Source organism: Dasypus novemcinctus, chromosome 10, assembly GCF_030445035.2.
Source record: "Dasypus novemcinctus isolate mDasNov1 chromosome 10, mDasNov1.1.hap2, whole genome shotgun sequence".
NCBI classification, from domain to species: domain Eukaryota; kingdom Metazoa; phylum Chordata; class Mammalia; order Cingulata; family Dasypodidae; genus Dasypus; species Dasypus novemcinctus.
Genome location: NC_080682.1, coordinates 105,265,129 through 105,284,406, shown reverse-complemented (window position 1 = coordinate 105,284,406; position 19,278 = coordinate 105,265,129). Strand labels below are relative to the sequence as shown.

The 19,278-nt window shown below is 56.6% G+C and overlaps 1 pseudogene; it reads right to left on the bottom strand.

Annotated features, from left to right (window-relative positions):
• Positions 1–1,540: 1,540 nt before the first annotated feature.
• On the bottom strand, positions 1,541–10,344 carry LOC111766735 (cyclic AMP-dependent transcription factor ATF-3-like; annotated as a pseudogene).
• Positions 10,345–19,278: the final 8,934 nt, after the last annotated feature.

The window sequence follows — 19,278 nt, the reverse complement described above, 5'->3', positions numbered from 1 at the left end:
TTGGCAGTAGCTGCAGGGTTTGTCAATGAGAAATGGAGCAATTAGGGGCCATAGCCTGAGGAACAGGATTCAAGGTCCATTAACCTACCTGACAGCAGCCCAAAGGACAAAAGAGGACACTTTGAGGCTATTTGAACACCCCCAAGTCCGAGTGGGTGTGGGGAGCAGGGAATGGCTAGATCTCAACAACCAACAGATTTTAAAGAACAGAAACCAGCACAACATGTAGGTTTACAATATCTTGGTTCCAAAATTTACTATACTGACAGGTTAAAGACATTAGGATAAATAAATAATACTTTCTCTTACAGAAAATTGCAATGATAATACTGAATAGGATTATTAAACACTCTGAGGATTTCACAGAAACATCAGAATTTAACAGACAGTGGCCAGAGTCCTTGTGACCAGGACATTTTCTCACGGCTGCAAATGCTCTGGGCCAGGCTTTTAAAAAATGATCTAAATGGCAAAAATGGGGCCACTAGTACCCAGCAATGCTAAAGCCTGGCCATCACTGGGCTTTGAGTGCGTGCCTCCATTGACTGGCTTTCAGGCACAAGGAAAATGGAATTCCCTGGCCCTTCTTGCCTAGAAATAACTCCTGACCCAAGTCACTGAGCAGAGTCGGAGCCCCTTGGAAGGTGGATTTTCTTTCTGCTTTCTTCCTGGGATATAACTGGGTTTGCACAGAGGACCTGCAGTCGTGCCCACGGAGCTGGCATCAACACCTGGGTGTCAAGGTGTGGCTGGGGCAGCTTGCACCCCGATGCTGATGGGGGGGGGTTGGAGGGGTCAGACTAGACCGCAGTGGCATCTGATGCTATGGCAGACAGCATCAGAGGGGCTCTCAGGAGTGGAGGACGCACGGCAAGGGGAGGAAGAAAGCCGCGGAGACCACGTCTGTGCGCAAGTCCGTTTTATTAAGGAAGTGCAGTGGGTTATATAGAGAATGAGGAGGGCGGGGTAGAGCAGGAGGAGTGAGGGCTACGGGGTGGCTGGGGATTGGCAGAAACTTGTGGGCGGACTTGTGGTTTTGTGCTGTTAGCTGTTGCTAGGGAAGTGGGCAGATTTCAGGTTATGATGCAACATCGAGGGAAGGAGGCCTCTGTCTGCACGAGCCCCCCTGCCCCCCGGGGCTGACGAGCCCCCCCGCCATCTGACCATGGTGTGAGCTGCTGCACCTGATGGCAGCTCCCCACGCTCGCAGAAACCAGGTCTGAGAAGAGTCCTAGAAACATCGCGCCAGTGTTGTATGAAACAAACATCAAAAGAGCACGATGCCTCGTTCTGCACTGAAGGCCTTGGAAACGCTCATCTGGTACCAACGGCACCTTTGCCAGAGGCCAAGGCACAGCTCCGCTGGAGCTGTTCTCACTGCATCTCCCCTCTGAGGGGTGGCGGCAGCAGCGATGAGGGAAGTGCCCTCCTGCCCAAGGTGCAGCCCTTCTTCCGTGGGAACCCCAGTGGTGGGGGTCCTGGGCAAAGGCCGGAGGACCCTCCCCGGGGCCAGTGGAGCTCTAGGCACGGCCGGTGTGGCTCAGCCTGAGCCTGGAGTGGAGGTGACGATGCCCTGGTCCTGGTCCACAGCCTGTGCCGGGCAGGGTGGAGAGGCCCAGCGGAGTCCCCGGGTCCCCTCCTCGGGGGTCTCTGCTGCGGGGATGGTAGAGATGGCAGGAAGTCAGACCTCCCATGGCGTCGAGGTGCTGGGTGCAGCAGCATTCAGCGAGGACTCTCCAGGTGCCCCAGACCACGGCTGCTGGGCTCTGCAGCGCTCCTCCTCGCACCTGCTGGATGAAGGGGTTTCTCTCATCTTCCGCCCATTCTGAGCCTGGAAAATGCCCGCGGGTGGGTGGCGGTTGCACATGTATGTCAAGTGCTGCTTCTCATTCCTGAGCACCTCCATCTGGGCCTTTGGGTCAGCATTCACACTCTCCAGCTTCTCCAACTCCTGGGGGACACGTAAGGGGTGTCAGAAAGGGAGCCAAAGGCCAGTGAGGAGGGGGTGGCCTGAGGGAGCTCCTGGGACACCTCGGGGTCATCAGCCTGGCCCCTGGATACAAGGCCCCACAAAGCACGGAGAGCAGCCCCAGGTTTGGGAGGACATAAGCCCTGGAAAAGCCTTTGAACTTGGGGCTGCTTCAGGGTGGCCCTTGAGTTTCCACCACAAGGAGGCTGTGACCCCTGAGGGTCAGAGAGCTCCACCTCCAGCTCACAGCACACCTGTGGGGCTTCTGACCTGCAAGGGCTGGGGGCAGGGGAGAGACCCAGACTCGAGGTCCCTACCTTTTGTGGGTCACTGCTGGTGGCTGCCTCCTGGACCCCCGCCTGCCCGCAGAGGCTGTTCCCTGGGTGCACCCTCTTCAGGAAGGGGAGCTGCTGGACTTAGCCGGGGCTCAGGCTGTCGTGTGAGCAGGAAGGGCTGAGAAACCAAGAACTAGACAGCAGCATAAAAACAGCACAACCACTGCTTGTGGATTGAGGAAATAACTTGTTTGAAGAGATTAATTAAAGGCTTTTCATAGTGAGCCAAACAGGAGCTGGCAGCTTCCTTTTCCTGGGACAATGGGGGAGTGAAGCCTCTTTACCTGGGCTCCGTACCCTGCAGCCTGGAGGCTCTGGACATGTTCAGACTGGCCGAGGCTGCTGGGCATCTGGGCATCAGACACCCCGTGGTTTTTAATGCCCACACCTGCCTTTCACACAGCCAGAGGTGCATTCATTGTGCCAATGAACTTAGCACCTCTTCATCTGCAAATGGCATTTCTACTACCAACTACTACGTCTTAGAAAGTGGTCAGGTAGGGGCTGCAGTGTGATATTGTTTATGAATTCCAAAAACAGATATTGGGTTATGTTTGTGAACTGGTCTTTTCCTCTGGGCATATTAGATTTTATTGGATTCAGAGGTTTCACTTTGACTTGATTAAATAATGATTAAGGCTCTGATTGGTCCACATCAGCAGGACCAAGGGGGTGGGGGCTCAGAGAGAAAACCACGCAGCAGAGAAGGAGGTCGGAGTTTTGATCCTGGAGCCTGGGAAGCAAGCAGCTAGAGCAGCAGATATGGGAGAAGGGGAGAAGCTCAACTGGACGCAGCAGAGGCCCTGGGAAGAGAAGAGCCATTTGCCTGACCCTCTACCCTGGCTTTGTGGAGTGAGCAGAGGAGCTGAGCCTGGAGAGGAACGAGTCCTGGGAAAGGAGGAACCCAGGAAGCCTGAGCCCAGGCAGGTGTCGGCAGCCTTCTTGCTCCAGCACCGGGCAACAGATTTTAGCCCAAATAAATGCCCTTTATACAAGCTGACAGATTCCTGGTGTTTGCACCAGCGCCCCTTTGGCTGACTCGTACCGGGGCACCTTCACTCGCTTTCTGCTGGGCCACAAGGGTGGGTAGGTGGGGAGGGGAGGCAGAGTGAGCAGGAGGGGCTGGAAGGCGCTCACTTCCTGCAGGCACTCCGTCTTCTTCCTGTTTCGGCATTTGGCCGCTGCAATCTCATTCCTTTCCCATCACCTCTTTTTCCTTTCATCTTCTCCAGGGGCCCTACAAAATCCTAAAGGCACACGCTTAATGGGGGCAAAGAACGCCAGGCATCAGCTGCCACATCACACCCACTGCCTTTTACTACCACAGCAAATACGGCAGCCCTAGTGCTCAGGGACCTGGGGGTGGCGGGGTAGCTCTAGACTTTTGTGTGAAACCCTTCCACACACCTGCACGCTGGAGAATGAATAATGAAGGTATCAAAGAACTGCTCGTTGAAATTACATTGGTGGGAGTGGAAGCTGCTCAAGTGGTTGGACTCTCGCCTCCCACACAGGAGGGCTCAGGTCCCAGTGCCTCCTAAAGAAGATGAGCCGAGAAAGAGGAGGCAGACGAGGGAGCCATCGGGTGGCAGGGGACAGAATAAAAATAATAATTTTTAAAAAATTTTAAAAAATTACATTGGTGATGTTAGTCGATCAAAGTTTAGCTTATTCTTACTTTATTGGAATTGTAGTTGGTGCTGGGTTTAAGACATATGTAGGGGATTTGAATCTCTGGACTGATAATATGACACCCAGGCCCAGAGCCTCAACAGACTTCAGCTCCTACACTTTGATTTATTGGACTTACTCCACTCAGCTAACATGGAGTTGAAGAAGGTCAACCACCACAACATGGAGCCTAGAGTGTCTACAACTAGAAGCGGGAGAAGTGCATCCAGTACCCATGTGGAATCTAAGCCCTCACTTGACATAGGTGTGCAATGGACACAACCAATCCAAAGTCCACAGAGAAAATGTGGAATGGGTGTGGGAATGGTAGCCATGGGGGCTGCTGGGTGTGGGGAACGGGAGGAAGAGATGAGATGTGGAGGCGTTTTTGGGACATGGAGTTGTCCTGGATAGTGCTTCACAGACAATTATGGGACACTGTAGATCCCCCCAGGGCCCACTGGATGGAACGTGAGAGAGTCTGGGCTATGATGTGGACCATTGACTATGGGGTGCAGTGATGCTCAGAGATGAACTTACCAGGTGCAATGGATGTGTCATGATGATGGGAGAGAGTGTTGCTGTGGGGGGAGGGGGGGCGGGGGCGGTGGGGTTGAATGGGACCTCATATTTTTTTTAATGTAATTTAATAAATAAATAAATAATTCAAAGTTTAGCTTATTCTAATAATGCATTTGGATGTTGAAATGAGTTTGATCATTCAAACTGATGGCTCCTGGCACTAACTGTGGTCACTTAGAGCAGGAGACGATGTGTTTGTGAGCGTGGCCCTGCCCCAGAGCCAGGAACGTCCTCGGGAGCACCCCCAGCCGGCCTCCCCCTGCCTCTTGCTTGGCTGAGGTCTCTGCCCTGAGCCAAGGACAGCCCCGTTCCCTGCTCTCTGCCCTGGCCTGTCCCGGCACCCTCCCCTCCAACTCTGGTGACGCCCAAGCAGCTCCTGAGGACCAGAACCCCAAGCCCACTCCCAACCCAGGCCTGGGTGCCACCTGCAGAGGTGAAGTCCACCACCCATTGTCCCATCTAACAATAGAGTGAGCCCCTCCCCCATGCCCCCTGAGGATTCCTGGGGGTCCTCAGAGGACAAACCCTGCCCTGCTTCAGGGTCTGGTCCTCCACGAGTGCGTCAGGGCCTGAACTCCCCCAGGACCGATGGGGCTCAGACACCGCGATCCCCTCCAGAAGGGCTGTTTCCCTTCTCCTTGGAATTCAACAGTGAGCCGCCTTTGCCTGGACGGAGGTGGAGGGCCTCGCAGTTTAGAGAAACACGGCCTGGGGGAAGACGTGAGAGGAGTCCACCTTTACATCTCGGACCCAGAACCGCACAGGCCTCCGTCAGGACTGAGGTCCAGCTGGCCTTGACTCAGCCTCACTGCTCACTAGGCACCGAGGCAAGTCACCAGCCACTGCCGAGTCTGCGTCCTCTCTAACACGGGACTCGACAATGTGACCTACCTCTTGCGACTGTAGTGGGAGTCGAATCCGTTAACAGGCTCTGAACCAGGTCTGCTTCTAGTGAGTGCGATGTAAGTGTCAGTCATTCTTATTATTAGCATCGCCATCAGCGTCTTCATCGGGAATCCAACTCCAGCCTTTCCTTTCACCCCTGCAGATATCAGGATAGGAGGACGACACAGGGTCTTCTCCCACGAGGAAGTGCTTGAACATAGAGCAAAGCTCAGAGGCACAGGCTGTCAGATTTGGAAGAGGCTTTCTGAAGACCATCGAGTTCAGCTTCCTCATTTTACTGATGAGGAAACTGAGGCACAGAGTAGGCAGTGGCAATGTGCCAGGGATGCCCCAGGAATCACCGGCCCATGCAGCAGGCCAGCAGGCGACAAAACCAGGACGCAAAGCCAGGCCTCCGGCTCCTCATCCTGTGTTGTCCCCACGCAACACTCCCCTCGGCCACCCTCCCCCTTTGGAGCCAGCCCCTCCATCTGCCAGCTTCCTGGAGGTGCCTGGAATCTGGAAAACCAGCTCCTGTGGCCCAAATGGCTGTCGATGGGTTTCACGGCTCAGGGTTTTACTTCATTTATTTATTTTTCTTATTTCTCTCCCCTTCCCTGCCTTCCTCCCCTGCAGTTGTCCTGCTCTCTGTGTCCACTTGCTGTGTGTTCTTCTGTGTCTGCTTATATTCTCATCAGTGGCACCAGGAATCTGTGTCTTTTGGTTGCGTCATCTTGCTGTGTCAGCTCTCCATATGTGCAGTGCCACTCCTGGGCAGGCTGCACTTTTTTCACACTGGGCTGCTCTCCTTATGGGTGCACTCCTTGCGCCTGGGGCTCCCCTATACGGGAGACACCCCTGCATGGCACGGCTCTCCTTGTGCACATAAGCACTGCACATGGGCCAGCTCATCACATGGGTCAGGAGGCCCTAGGTTTGAACCCTGGACCTCCCATGTGGTAGGCAGATGCTCTATCCATTGAGCCAAATCTGCTTCCTTCAGTGTTTTACTTTAAAATGAGAATTACAGCAACCAAGGTGATGAGAATATTCAAGTAGGTCAGTGGGTATGTTCTCTTCCCAATAGGAAAATCCACTTATTAAACTCACTTAAAATCACAAGATCATGGGAGCGAATGTGGCTCAAGAGATTGCGCTCCCAACTCCCAGGTGGGAGGCCCCGGGTTTGGTTCCCGGTGCCTCCTGGAAAAAACAAAAACAAAAACAGAAAATAAACAAAACAACCAAGTCAGAGAAGCCAATGTGGCTCAGTGGTTGAGTTCCAGCTTCCCACATACGAGGTCCCAGGTTCAATCCCTGGCCCGGGTATCTCAAAAAATTATAAATAAAAAAATTACAAGGTCACTTTGGTGAACACAGAATCAGAGCCGATGGACTGGATGGCTTTAAGGAGTGTTTCCATGAAGGCTGCCCACTTCTTCCTGTGGAGAACCCCCCAGTTAGCCTTCCAAAATGCTTTCCCTCCCTCTATGGGAAGTTTGTTTCCAATGTGTCCTGTTATCTCAACACATTTAATTAGAAAATTGGAATCTGAGTGCCCCGTGGTATGCTGGGCACTGTCCCTCACGGGACATTTTGTGGGAAGTTCGTCTCCTCCACGACCTCCTCTGAAGTTAATGGGACACAGCTAATGCCCATAACAACACCTCATGGTTACGGCATCATTTAGGTCACCCCAGCACCCACACATCGAGTGCCGACTAGCAACCAGGCCCTTTGCTAGACTCTTAACAAGTATCGTCTCATTGAACGCTCAGGTCGATCCTAAGCTGGTCATCACTGCCGCCCCCCAGGATCACAAAGGTGCTGAGCCCCTCTCCCCTCAAACTCAGTTCTGTTTGGCCACTGCACTCCCCCTTGTCCAAAACGCGCCTGTCTTTGAACTGCTTATGAGGATCTTCAAGTTGAAATCATGAAGGACAGTCCAACAAAATGACTGACCGTTCAGCTCCTGCCACCCTGAGAGGACAGCACCGCCAGCAGCTGCCTGCCTGACTCAGTTACTCCCGGGGTCTTAGGAAAGGTGCCGAGTGGGGAGACTGAGGCACCAGACATGGGACTGAAGGGGGAGCAGCAACGGCACCAAGGCCGTGGGCATCGCTGCAGGGCGCGCAGGGCTGCTGGTCTCTGCTCCGCTGTGGGCACCCGGGTTCTGCTGGTGATGAAATCCTCACCACACTCCATGCAGGCCCAGCAGGGGGTCTCACCCAGCGCCCTGGCTCTAACTACACGCTGATGCCTCCAGCTTTCCATCTCGGGCCCTGGCTCTCTTCTGAGCTGCCCACCCACACACCCAGCTGCGCCCTGACACCCCTCCTGCAGGGCTGGACAGATGGACCAGGACGGCCCTCCTGCCCCTGTGCCCACCCAACTTCCCACAGTCTGCCAAGCCCAGCAGCAAACGGGCTTCATCCTTACCACTGCTCAGGCCAACACCTTGGCCGTCACCCTGAGTCCTCCCTTTCTCATACCCTATGCCCAGGCTATCCGTAAATCAGCTGCACCTGCAAGAGCTCCGAACCCACCCTTCCAGCACCCCTCCTGCCCACCCCTGCTCCACAGAGCTCCGAATCCACCATTCCAGCACCCCTCCTGCCCCCTCCTGCTCCATAGAGCTCCAAATCAGCCCTTCCAGCACCCCTCCTGCCCCCCTCCTGCTCCACAGAGCTCCTAATCCGCCCTTCCAGCACCCCTCCTGCCCCCTCCTGCTCCACAGAGCTCCTAATCCACCCTTCCAGCACCCCTCCTGCTCCCCCCTGCTCCACAGAGCTCCGAATCTGCCCTTCCAGCACCCCTCCTGCCCCCCCTGCTCCACAGAGCTCTGAATCCACCCTTCCAGCACCCCTCCTGCCCCCCTCCTGCCCCCTCCTGCTCCCCAGCCCTCCTGTCTCCTGCCTGGATTGCTGCGATGTCTCTGTGCACTCCCCACGGTCTGTTCTCAACACGCCAGTCAGGGCAGCCTGTTCAAAATACATCCAGATCATGCCACCACTCTGCTCCAAAATGCCACAACAGGGTCCTGTCTCACCCTGAGTAAAGGGTCATGTCTTTACAGTCTACAGGATCCAGCATGATCCACCCCCACTCATGACCTCAACTCATACTTGGCTGCCCACCCTGCACTCCCCCCAGCCACCTGCTGCCCTCCATGTGCGCCACCCCACCCCACATCAGTGCCTCAGTGTCACTCTTCTGCCAAGCACCCACCTGGCTCCTTCCATCTCTCTGCTCAGGTCAAAGGTCACGGTCAGTGAGGCCTTCCCTGGCCTCCGGCCTCACCTCTGCCCCACTCTCCCTGCCCCTCCCCTGCTTTATTTTTCTCCATGCACTGGTCCCTCATGTCATGCCTTTACTTACCCCATGTATTGTCTGTCTCCTCCCGGTAGGAGGCGAGCTTCCTGAGGCAGTGATTTAGTTTTATTCACCAGTACCTGCCCCACCTGGCACGTGGTGGGTGTGCACATGGTGGGTGTGCACGTGGTGGGTGTGCACGTGGTGGGTGTGCATGTGGTGGGTGTGCATGTGGAGGGTGTGCACATGGTGGGTGTGCACGTGGTGGGAGTGCGTGTGGTGGGTGTGCACGCAGTGCGAGTGTGTGCGGTGGGAGTGCGCGTGGTGGGAGTGCGCATGGTGGGAGTGCGCTTGGTGGGTGTCACGTGCTGGGTGTGTGCGTGGTGGGTGTGCGAGTGGTGGGAGTGCACGTGGTGGGTGTCATGTGCTGGGTGTGCATGTGGTGGGTGTGCACGTGATGGGAGTGCACGCAGTGGGTGGCACATGCTGGGTTTGCGCGTGGTGGGTGTGCACGTGGTGGGAGTGCGCGTGGTGGGTGTCACGTGCTGGGTGTGTGCATGGTGGGTGTTCGCGTGGTGGGAGTGCACATGGTGGGTGGCACGTGCTGGGTGTGTGCGTGGTGGGTGTGCGAGTGGTGGGAGTGCACGTGGTGGGTGTCACGTGCTGGGTGTGCGCGTGGTGGGTGTGCACGTGATGGGAGTGCACGCAGTGGGTGGCACATGCTGGGTTTGCGCGTGGTGGGTGTGCACGTGGTGGGAGTGCGCGTGGTGGGTGTCACGTGCTGGGTGTGTGCATGGTGGGTGTTCGCGTGGTGGGAGTGCACATGGGTGGCACGTGCTGGGTGTGTGCATGGTGGAGTGGGCGTGGTGGGTGTGCGCGTGGTGGGCGTGCGCGTGGTGGGCATGTGCGTGGTGGGTGTCATGTGCTGGGTGTGCACGTGGTGGGTGTGCGCATGGTGGGAGTGCGCGTGGTGGGAGTGCACGTGGTGGGTGTCACGTGCTGGGATTGCGCGTGGTGGATGTGCGCGTAGTGGGAGTGTGTGTGGTGGGTGTGCGCGTGGTGGGAGTGCGTGTGGTGGGAGTGTGTGTGGTGGGAGTGCACGTGGTGGGTGTGTGCGTGGTGGGTGTCATGTGCTGGGTGTGCACGTGGTGGGTGTGCGCATGGTGGGAGTGCACGTGGTGGGTGTCACGTGCTGGGAGTGCGCGTGGTGGGTGTGCACATAGTGGGAGTGCGCGTGGTGGGTGTGCGCGTGGTGGGAGTGCGTGTGGTGGGAGTGCGTGTGGTGGGTGTGCACGTGGTGGGTGTACAATCGATACGTGCTGAAAGATTGGACCCCGGCCGTGGAACCGACCTCAGCTTCATGACGGACATCTGGAGGGGCTGTCGCTGGTGGTGACCGACTCCAGCGCAGAGGACAGCCGGTGGCAGAGGTGCTTGTTCTGGATGGCGAACCTCAGCTCTTCCTTGACAAAGGGTGTCAGGTTTGCAAAACCCTCAAGTACCAGTGACCCAGGAGGGCACAGGCAGGGCACGATGGCAGAGGCCCTGACTTCCGAGGCAGAGACCTGGCCTGGGTGTTGAGGCATCATTTTGCTGAAAGACACATCAAAACCAAAACTGCTTCAGGGGTTCTGAGGCATGGGCTCAGGTTCCCCTGCCGCCCCCACCCACAGAGGAAGGCCCGTCAGCCCCCAGGGCTGGTCTGTTTCCCCATTTCATGCCATCCTCATCTTGAGGGAAACAGGTTCTTCAAACACTCAGCTCAGCCACGTGGGTAAAATGCCTAATTGAAGTTGATGAGAGTTGGCATTTTAGGCTCTGCTGAACTCACAAGGGCTATTAGTTTTAGCTGGTGAGCATATATGCAAATGTAACCTCAAACTGTCTTTATTTTATTTTTTTAAAAAGATTTATTATTTATTTATTTCTCTCCCCCCTCCCCCAGCGGTTGTCTGTTTTCTGTGTCTATTTGCTGCGTCTTGTTTCTTTGTCCACTTCTGTTGTCATCAGCGGCACAAGAATCTCTGTTTCTTTTTGTTGCATCATCTTATTGTGTCAGTTCTCCATGTGTGTGGTGCCATTCCTGGGAAGGCTGCACTTTCTTTCCCGCTGGGTGGCTCTCCTTATGGGGTGCACTCCTTGTGTATGGGGCTCCCCTATGTGGGGGACACCCCTGTGTGTCACACCCCTTCATGGCAGGGCACTCCTTGTGTGCATCAGCACTGCACATGGGCCAGCTCCACATGGGTCAAGGAGGCCCAGGATTTGAAATGCGGACCTCCCATGTGGTAGGCACTGGGCCAAGTCTGCTGCCACAAATGGCCTTTAAAAAGGTGGTTATTTTTGCCTCCTAATCAGTGAGACCGTTATGTAACCCCATTTTCAGTCTCTTTTTCAAAAACAAACGTGGAAAGTATCTAAAATCGAGTTGAATCTATCAGTGAGTGGAAGACAAGGAGAAGGGGATCCTTGAGTTTAGCAAATACATCTCTGAAGCTTCTCTCTTAGGAAGTTGGGCCTAAATAAATGGGAATGAAGGAGATAACTGTAGCATGTTGTGTCATTCCGCACCCCCAGTCCTTGGGGGAAGTTGGGGGGACATAAGGGGACTAACAGCCCCTTTTAAGATTAACATTGTTGAAGCAAAGACTTCAGAGTAAGGAAAAATAAGGAGCCAAGGATTGGCATTTTGGGGGCTATTTTTCAGCCTGGGGTGCAAGGATTGGACTGGGAACAGACAGGATACCCAAGCCTGGGTCTGCCACTAGGAGAGGTGTGACTTAGACTAGCTACCCCAGTGCCCTGAGACTCAGAAGTCACCTGCTGGATGGCTGAGAGCTCCTTCGGCATCAGGCTCGAGTCTCCTCCATCGCCCTATCCCAGAGCCTGGCCCAGCCCCAGCTCGCGGCACCTCCTGAGCCTGGAGACGGCCTGACCAAATCAAGTGGAGAGGGGGTGGTCGGGTCACACGGGCTCCGAGCTCCCGTCTACCTCTATCGTGCTCTAGCTCAAGGAACCCAAAGGGGCAATAAAAGGAAAGGAAGGGGAGAGATCACAGCAGACATTTATGGTGTCTGTGAAAGAGACACCCATAAGTCTCCCCCTGCCAGGGATGCCTTCAAAATGAAGAGGTGCTCATTTGGGGGACACTGGAATTGTCCTGGATGACATTGCAATGATGGATACATTTTGTCAAAATACATTTTATCAAAACCAATAAAATTGTGCTGGGCAAAGTGTAAACTATAATGTAAACTATAGTCCTTGGTTAGTACAATGCTCCCGTATGTGTCATCAATTTTAACAATGTACCACACTAATGAAGGATGTGCTGAAGTGGGAAAGCATGGGAAGGGCTGGGGTGGGGTATATGGGAATCCCCCATAGTTTTGAAGTAACATTTATGTAATAGAAAGCTTCTTTAAAAATACATGTATATACACATATATATACATATATACATATATAGATAAGGTGAGCCAGCAGTGACCATTCCCCCTCATCCCTGCAGCTCTCGAGAGGCAGTGAGTGAGGGGACTGCTGGGCAGGCAGTCCACTGGAGAGACCCTCATGCCTGGGGACCTGCATTTCACGAGCTAAATCCAGCCATTCAGGAAGCCCTCTGGCAAGTCGCTGACATTTGCCTCCTTCGCAGCAGAAACCTCAGGGGCATTATCTCCCTTAATCCTCACGGGAGCCCAGTGAGTCAGGTCCTACCCCATTTTACAGAGGAGGTAATGGGTTTAGACAAGCTGAACAATTTGCCCAAAGCCATACAGCTAATATGAAGCAGTGCCAGGATTGGGAATTAGGTTTGTTTGACTCTAAAGTTTATGCCCTTAACTTACAGAATTGTGCTAGATTGCACAAACAAACAAAACACCAGAGCAAAATAACTCTGGAGTGGGGCCAGGTGTGGGGAGGTGGGGGCCAGGTGTGGGGAGGTGGGGGCCAGGTGTGGGGAGGTGGGGGCCAGGTGTGGGGAGGGGGCAGGCCTGGAGCTGACTCCGCGGGGGAGAGAGGGAAGGTGACGCAGAGATCCCCAGGAAAGGTGACTCCTGTTTAATGACGCGCCGGCCTCCGTGTCAGGTGCACCCTCGGCTGCTGCCTGTGTTCCGGGCTGTGCTGAGGTGGGTCTTTCATCCACAGGTTCCTAGACTGGGGTGAGGAGACCAGCTCTGAGGCCACTTCCACACTATGTGTCCAGGCACCCAGGATCCTGCCCTTCGCTGGCTTCTCTTTTTCCTCTGCTAACCAGGGCTAAGAGCAGCCATCCGATTTTCCCAGAGAGGTGGGGAGGAGCTGAACTAGCACGTGAGTGTGCTCTGGAAAGCCTCTGCCAACAGGAGGAGTGTTGTCACTGGTGCTCCCAGGGATCTCTCCAGGTAGCCCCGCCTCCCTGACACAGGCTGGTGGCTCCAGGCGGGAGGGTGGCCAGTCACCCTCTTTGATCTCCACAGCTTCCAAAGAGAACATCTGACCTCAAACTCCCCTTAAGATCTGAGATACACTGAGGGAGGCAAGAATCCCAGGCCAGTGAATGCCAGTGACCATTCAGATAACCCAGAAAATACCTGCAGTTCTCTCCCCAAGCCTCTTGTTGAGTCAGTTGAAGTTCTTCTACCAGTTTAATCCTATAATCTTAGGATGCTGGGGGGATACCCCTCCCTGCTAGGTGATAAATTCCTCTGAGAAACTAGCCTTCTAAAGCCAGGGTCTTATGACTCCTCTGCTTTCATGTTTTCCTTCCCATCCCCACTTTATTAAAAAACAAATAGTCGAGAGATGGAATTCAAGCTACCACGGGGCTGGCCTGTGCTTGGAGGCCTGGCTGGCTGCCTTCCACATGCGTAGCTTGAGCTCCCCTGCAGTCGAGTACAGTTCCATTTCTCCCAGCTAAGAGTCCTGAAATGCTATCTGGGCTTGGGGTTTACTGTTTGGGATAGATTTTCCCCTTCTCAGTGTAATCTGCAGTCCTGATGAAAGAAACTGAAGAATATCTGCATATGCAATGTTTTTGTGAGAAGTGTCAGGGATGCTTATGTAGAGATGGAAATGGATTGTGAAACTGTTAAAAAGCCTGTCAGAAAATACAGCAGTTGTATCTAAGATTTGGGCTTTCTCTGCACTAGGCCAAAGCTTAGCCTCTTGGGATACTTTCTAGTTACTTCTTTTCTCTTAAAATACAACTCAGCCCAAACTCAGACTATATCTTCACATGGAAAGCAAAGTTAAATATCCAGACAGATTTTGAGAAAATTGGGGCCCTCCAACATCCCCCACATTGAAGACAAAAAGCAATGTTTGGGAATCTTAGGTTTTCTGAATTGACTTTATTTAAGGAATTGCAGGGAATGAAAAAGAAAATCAGCTAAATATCAAAACACTATCCCACTTCACACTGAACTTAGTTGTTCAAGAATTTCAATTACGCTGACTTTCTACATTGATCTTAAAGTTGCTCAAACCTGCTACCAAGAACCTGCATTTTACTTCCAGTTCATTATCTCCAATCAGAAATGGTGTCATATCATTGGCAGTTTCATCATTTTTAAGAAAGCGACACTTTACTCCTGCATTTCTTTAACTGGAAATCCAGCTTCCAAATTTTATTTCCTAGTGGCTACAGCTACATTGAGTTTTCACTGTCAATGCCCATCCCTTTCCACTAAGTGCCACATGAAACCTCTAACAGTTCTGGGAAGCCGAGGCTGGGCCTGCACACGCCCCGGAGCCCGGCCCTTCTCCCAGGCCCCTCCAAGGCTGGAGGAGTAAGGCGTCAGGACCAGAGATGCTGGCGGCCTCTCACCACCACGCAAACCCAGTGCCCACCCACAGGGGCTCCCCCTCCTGGGCCTCAGTCTCCTCAAGTGTAAAACAGACCAGTACCACCCTGGCCCAGCTCCCTCCAGGCCGGCGTGAGGCTCATGTGAGATCTGTGAAGGTGGATTTACACCCGCACACTGGCAGCCATTATTACTGGGGTTCTACTTTCCCCACTTAGGGGAACACATTCTTTTGGTTTCAGTGCAATTTAGTCCTGTTAGTTAAGAATTAACTGGGACCTTCAAGAAATCCTGGTCAGTTCACAGCCTCTTTTGCTCTTCGATTGTCCTCTGGGTTCTTGGCACACCAGGTTAATCCCACCCCACCCCCACCATCCGCACGTTTCCCTCGTGTTTCCTACTTGAGAGAGAACCCCTTTCTCACCCAGTAAACCAGTTCTCCCTTGACAAGCTTCTGCGGTGGCCCCGCTACGCCCTTCCTCCCCTGCCCTCCTCCCCCGCCCAGGCAGCACTCGAAGCCAGTGACTCTGTAGCGAGCTCAGCCCCTTGTGAAAGGAAGGAATCCCTGTGTCTATCCTACAGTCGTCTAGGTCAGATCCTAGGCCAGATCCAAAAACTGAGGTCCGAGGCCGTAAAGCCGGTGAGTGGCCCAGCCCAGGCTGACTGGCTAACTACAGGCTTTCCTTTCACCCATAACAGGGACCCACATGGTGAGGATCCACCAAGGAGGCAACCGGGGAACAGAGCCCCTGGCCAGGTAGGTGAGGGGCCACAACCTCGTCACCTGTGCCCACCACAGGGGAGACTCGGGCAGCACAAGGACCATGGAAAGCCACGGAGCTTAACAGAGGCTGAGAGGGAGGGGGGAGGGCAGACGCAGGACAGGAAGGGTCGAAGGCTCCCTCAGCCGCACTTGGCCCTGGCTGTATCTTGTGCCGCTGGGGGCCTGTGCCACCTTCCATGCTGTCTCTGAAACCATCCAGGTAACAAGTGCAAGCCCCCCAGATACCCCCCCAACCCCTCAGCCCCCCTCGGTCTAGGACAGCATCAAACTAGGAGCCTATAAGGCGTAGCATTACTCTACAACAAGTGATAATTGCAAAACAAGAGAGACAGTAATTCCAATTTCTCCTTCATTTCAAGTTGGGGAGACAGAAGCCCCAAACAGGTGAGGTGCCTTTCACCCACACTGACATACGCTGCGTTGGGACACTACCCAGATTTTCTAGCTCCCAGTTATGATTTGTTTCTTTGGCTCCATCAGGGATTTAGCACTTCTTCATTCGTAAGGAAGCATATGTGATTTAGGCAATGAAATTAGGGAAAAGAAACTGGTTAAGGGGGAGGGAATTGAGTAGATGGGGGATGGAAATGGAGAGAGTCAGGGGAGGAGAGAAGGAGCAGGTGAGTGCAGAACCAGTCCAGTGGAAGGAAAGGGAGAAGGGAAGAGATACCCTACAGAGACGTCCCCTTTCCCCCTGCCTGAGGCTGGCCAGTGCCATCAGATATAGACCCGCAATTCTAGTCCCCTCACCGGCCCCCTTTCCTTCCCTGACACCCCTCTGGAACCTGAGCATCTTCGGGTAGAAAGGACCTGAGTGCCTATCATCCAACAGCACACGTACAGGTGACAGGCAGAGGGGGCGGCAGAGTGTTACTACCCACCTTTCCCAGCTGGAGATACGGGGCTTCGAGGACAGCAAATGCAGTACAAGCTCGCAGGGTCCTGGCCACTGGACCATAAAGCCCTTCCCTCAATTATCTGAACAGCCGGCCCCACACAGTCGCTTCCCCGCGGTGGGCTCCATGGGAACACGGCCGAGAAATACGCGGACCCCAGAGGAAAACCCAGAGCGAGGGCACCGGTAGGAGGCAAGCCCGTGCGAAAGACTTGGGACAGGAAGTCCCAGGCCCAGGGAGCCCGACCCGAGCCTGTCCCGGGAGCCCGCTCCGCCTTCCTCCCCGGACAGCGACACCAGCGCGCGCCACCTCCGAACGCATCCCGACTAACTCTGCCTTCCCGCTCCCCGCGCGGTCCTGCCACCCAGCGCCCCGGGGTGCTCAGGGCCAACCCCAGCGGCTGCGCCCGGGCCCGGCCGGCTCGCCCTTCCCCGTTCATCCGCTCGGCGCTTGGGGACGCGCTCCCGCGAAGCCCTGGCGCCCGCGCGCGTCTCCCGAGCCCGGAAAGGGTCAGCACGGAGCGGCGGGGCCCGGCACGCAGCGAGGGATGGAGCCGCCGGGGACCCGAGGAGCCTCGGTTCCCCCGCGCACCCACCTGCCCTCGCCAGCAGCCAGCCGGGGAGGTGAACCCCGAGGCCCGAGAGCCGCGGCGCCCAGAGTTCGGCTGCGGCGCGGGCGCCCGCCCTCCGCTTCGCCAGGAACCTCTCGCCCCTCAAGTCCAAAGAGAAAGTTCTGTCACTTTTCCAGAAACTTTCGGAAGCTCCGAGAAGCGGCCGTGGCTGGGAAAAGTCCCGCCAGCGTCTTCCCAAGCCGAGGCTGGGGCGCGGGGCAGGGGTGGGCGGCGGGGTGGGCACAGGTTCCCAGGGCGCGCGGAGGCAGGGGCGCGCCGGGCTCTCGGCGCTGGCTGCGGGCGCTCACCTGCGGCTCCGCTCGGGGCGGCGGGGCTCCGCGGGCGCGCGGGGCGGGAGCGCTGGGCAGGCGGCTGTCTGTCCCGCCGGCGATGGCCGAGGAGGCACGGCCCGCGCTGCCCGCCTGGTTCGCTCCTGCCGCGGCGCGGGAAGAGCGCGGTGCTGCGCGCCCTGGCTGCGTGGGGCTGAGGCTCGGAGCGCGGGGCATCACCCCTTTTATAGCCCGGGCCTGGCAGGCGCCCCTTACTCCGGGTACCAGGCCCCGGCTGACGTCATGTTATTAACATTCCCCCCCCCCTCCCCCCAACCAGCCCAAAGCTGCCCAACCCAGGAGGGCGGCCTGGAGGAGGGGCGTGGCGGGCTCGGGGCTGGGGAGGCCTGGAGATGCAGAGGCGGGAGGAGCCGCCCCGCGCCCCCGGCTCCCACGCACCCGCCCGCCCTCTCCAGGTCACGCCCGCAGTCGCCCGGGCCGGCGGCGGGAGGTGAGCACTAGCCGCTGCGTGTTCCAGCATGAGCCAATGGTGCCAAGCAGCGACGTGACTCCACCGCGCGGGCACCTCAACCTCCGCAAGGACCCCGGGGTCGGCGCGGCGGGGCGCCGGGGGGTCGGGTCCCGGCAGCCGCCCGGCAGAGGGGAGCCGGGCAGGGCGAGCAGCCTTTCTCTCCAACGCGGGCTGGCCTTCTGGAGCTTCAAGGAAACGACCCTCCCTCCGGCGCCCGCCCTCTCCTTCTCAAGCAGGGCGCGGGGTGGGGCGGGGACAGGAGCGGCCAGACTCCCGGTGGGACAGGTGCCCGAAGTCACACGCCGTGACCCTCCACCGTTACCCGCCTGGCGGGACGTGGTGACGGGGACCGCGGGAAGCCAGCCCGTCCACGCAAACACTGAAGGCAGCTCGCCGGCTTGGGCGTCGCCAGGCCCCGCACACGCCACGCAAGTTCACACGCAGAAACGCCTCGGGGCTCACTGGGAACCCGATTCCGAGGTGATGGCGAGCGGTAGGACGGGGTCGGTTAGGATATTTATATTTTAACCACAAAGCGATTGAAACCGACAGGGAGATTCTTGGTGAAAAGCACAGGAGGGTGGAAAGATGAGGAACCGGGCAGAGGGAAGAAAGAGGGGTCCTCGCAGGCCGGGCCGCGCGGGGCCGGGGTTCACCCCGCAAGCGGTCAGCGATTAGGGAAAACTCACCGCCACCTTTCTAGGGGGTTCTGCGCCCAGGGCGGCTGGATAAGGGACCCGCCTGGAAGCACTGGCCGCAGTCAGAGTGGGCCCGCGGGATCCCGCCGCGACTCGGGCCGAGGCCTGGGCAGAACTGGGTCTGAACCTTGAAACGGCTTCCGGGTTCCGATTCCCCAGCCCGGCCTTCTCGGATGCGAGCGCGGAAGGACCAGGGACCTTCTCGACCTTCAGGACCACCAGATGTGGACCTGCGCGGGCCCGGACTTTGCGAGCGTGCCCTGCAGGGAGACCGAGCCAGTCGGGCGGGGTGGGGGCGCAGCGGAGGACAGCGACACCTGCCTGCACGTGCCCCCCGGGGGAGGCGGCCGCGGGTGGAGCTTGGTAGTTTGGGGTAAGAACTCGAGAGGTCTCGGAGCCAGGGCTCGCCGCAGCCGCACCGCACCCGGCCTGCATAGCCTCCGCCGTTATGGTCGTCGCGGACCCGGGATTCCAGCGTTGGGGGGCACGAGGCACCGGCATGTCACCCACGCACACACCCGCACGCACGCACACATGTCCCCCCGCCCCGGGAATTAGCGCCCCTCTTCCCAGCCCCGCTGACTGCGGAGCAGCCCGGCGCAGAGACCCCCTAGATAAAACTGGGAAAGAGCAGCCGAAGGGAAAACTCACCCACCCCACCGCAAGCTCTCCGCCACTGGGAGGAAGGCTTGATAGCCGGGTCCTGGGCGTCCTTGTTTTGCGCTGATTGATTTAATGCCACCGGTGGCCGAGTGCACTCATCACACACACGGGCCATCCCGTCCTGCACAGGAGGGGCAAGGATGCTTCTCCACACATAAGCAAAGATGCCTGCCCTGCCTTAGAAGGGAGCCCGGACCAGAGTTACTTCAGGGGTTGATCCCGAGTGAAGGAGGGTTAAGCAGAGATTGAGTATTGCTGAGGTTTTATCAGGGAGCGCCGCCTGGGG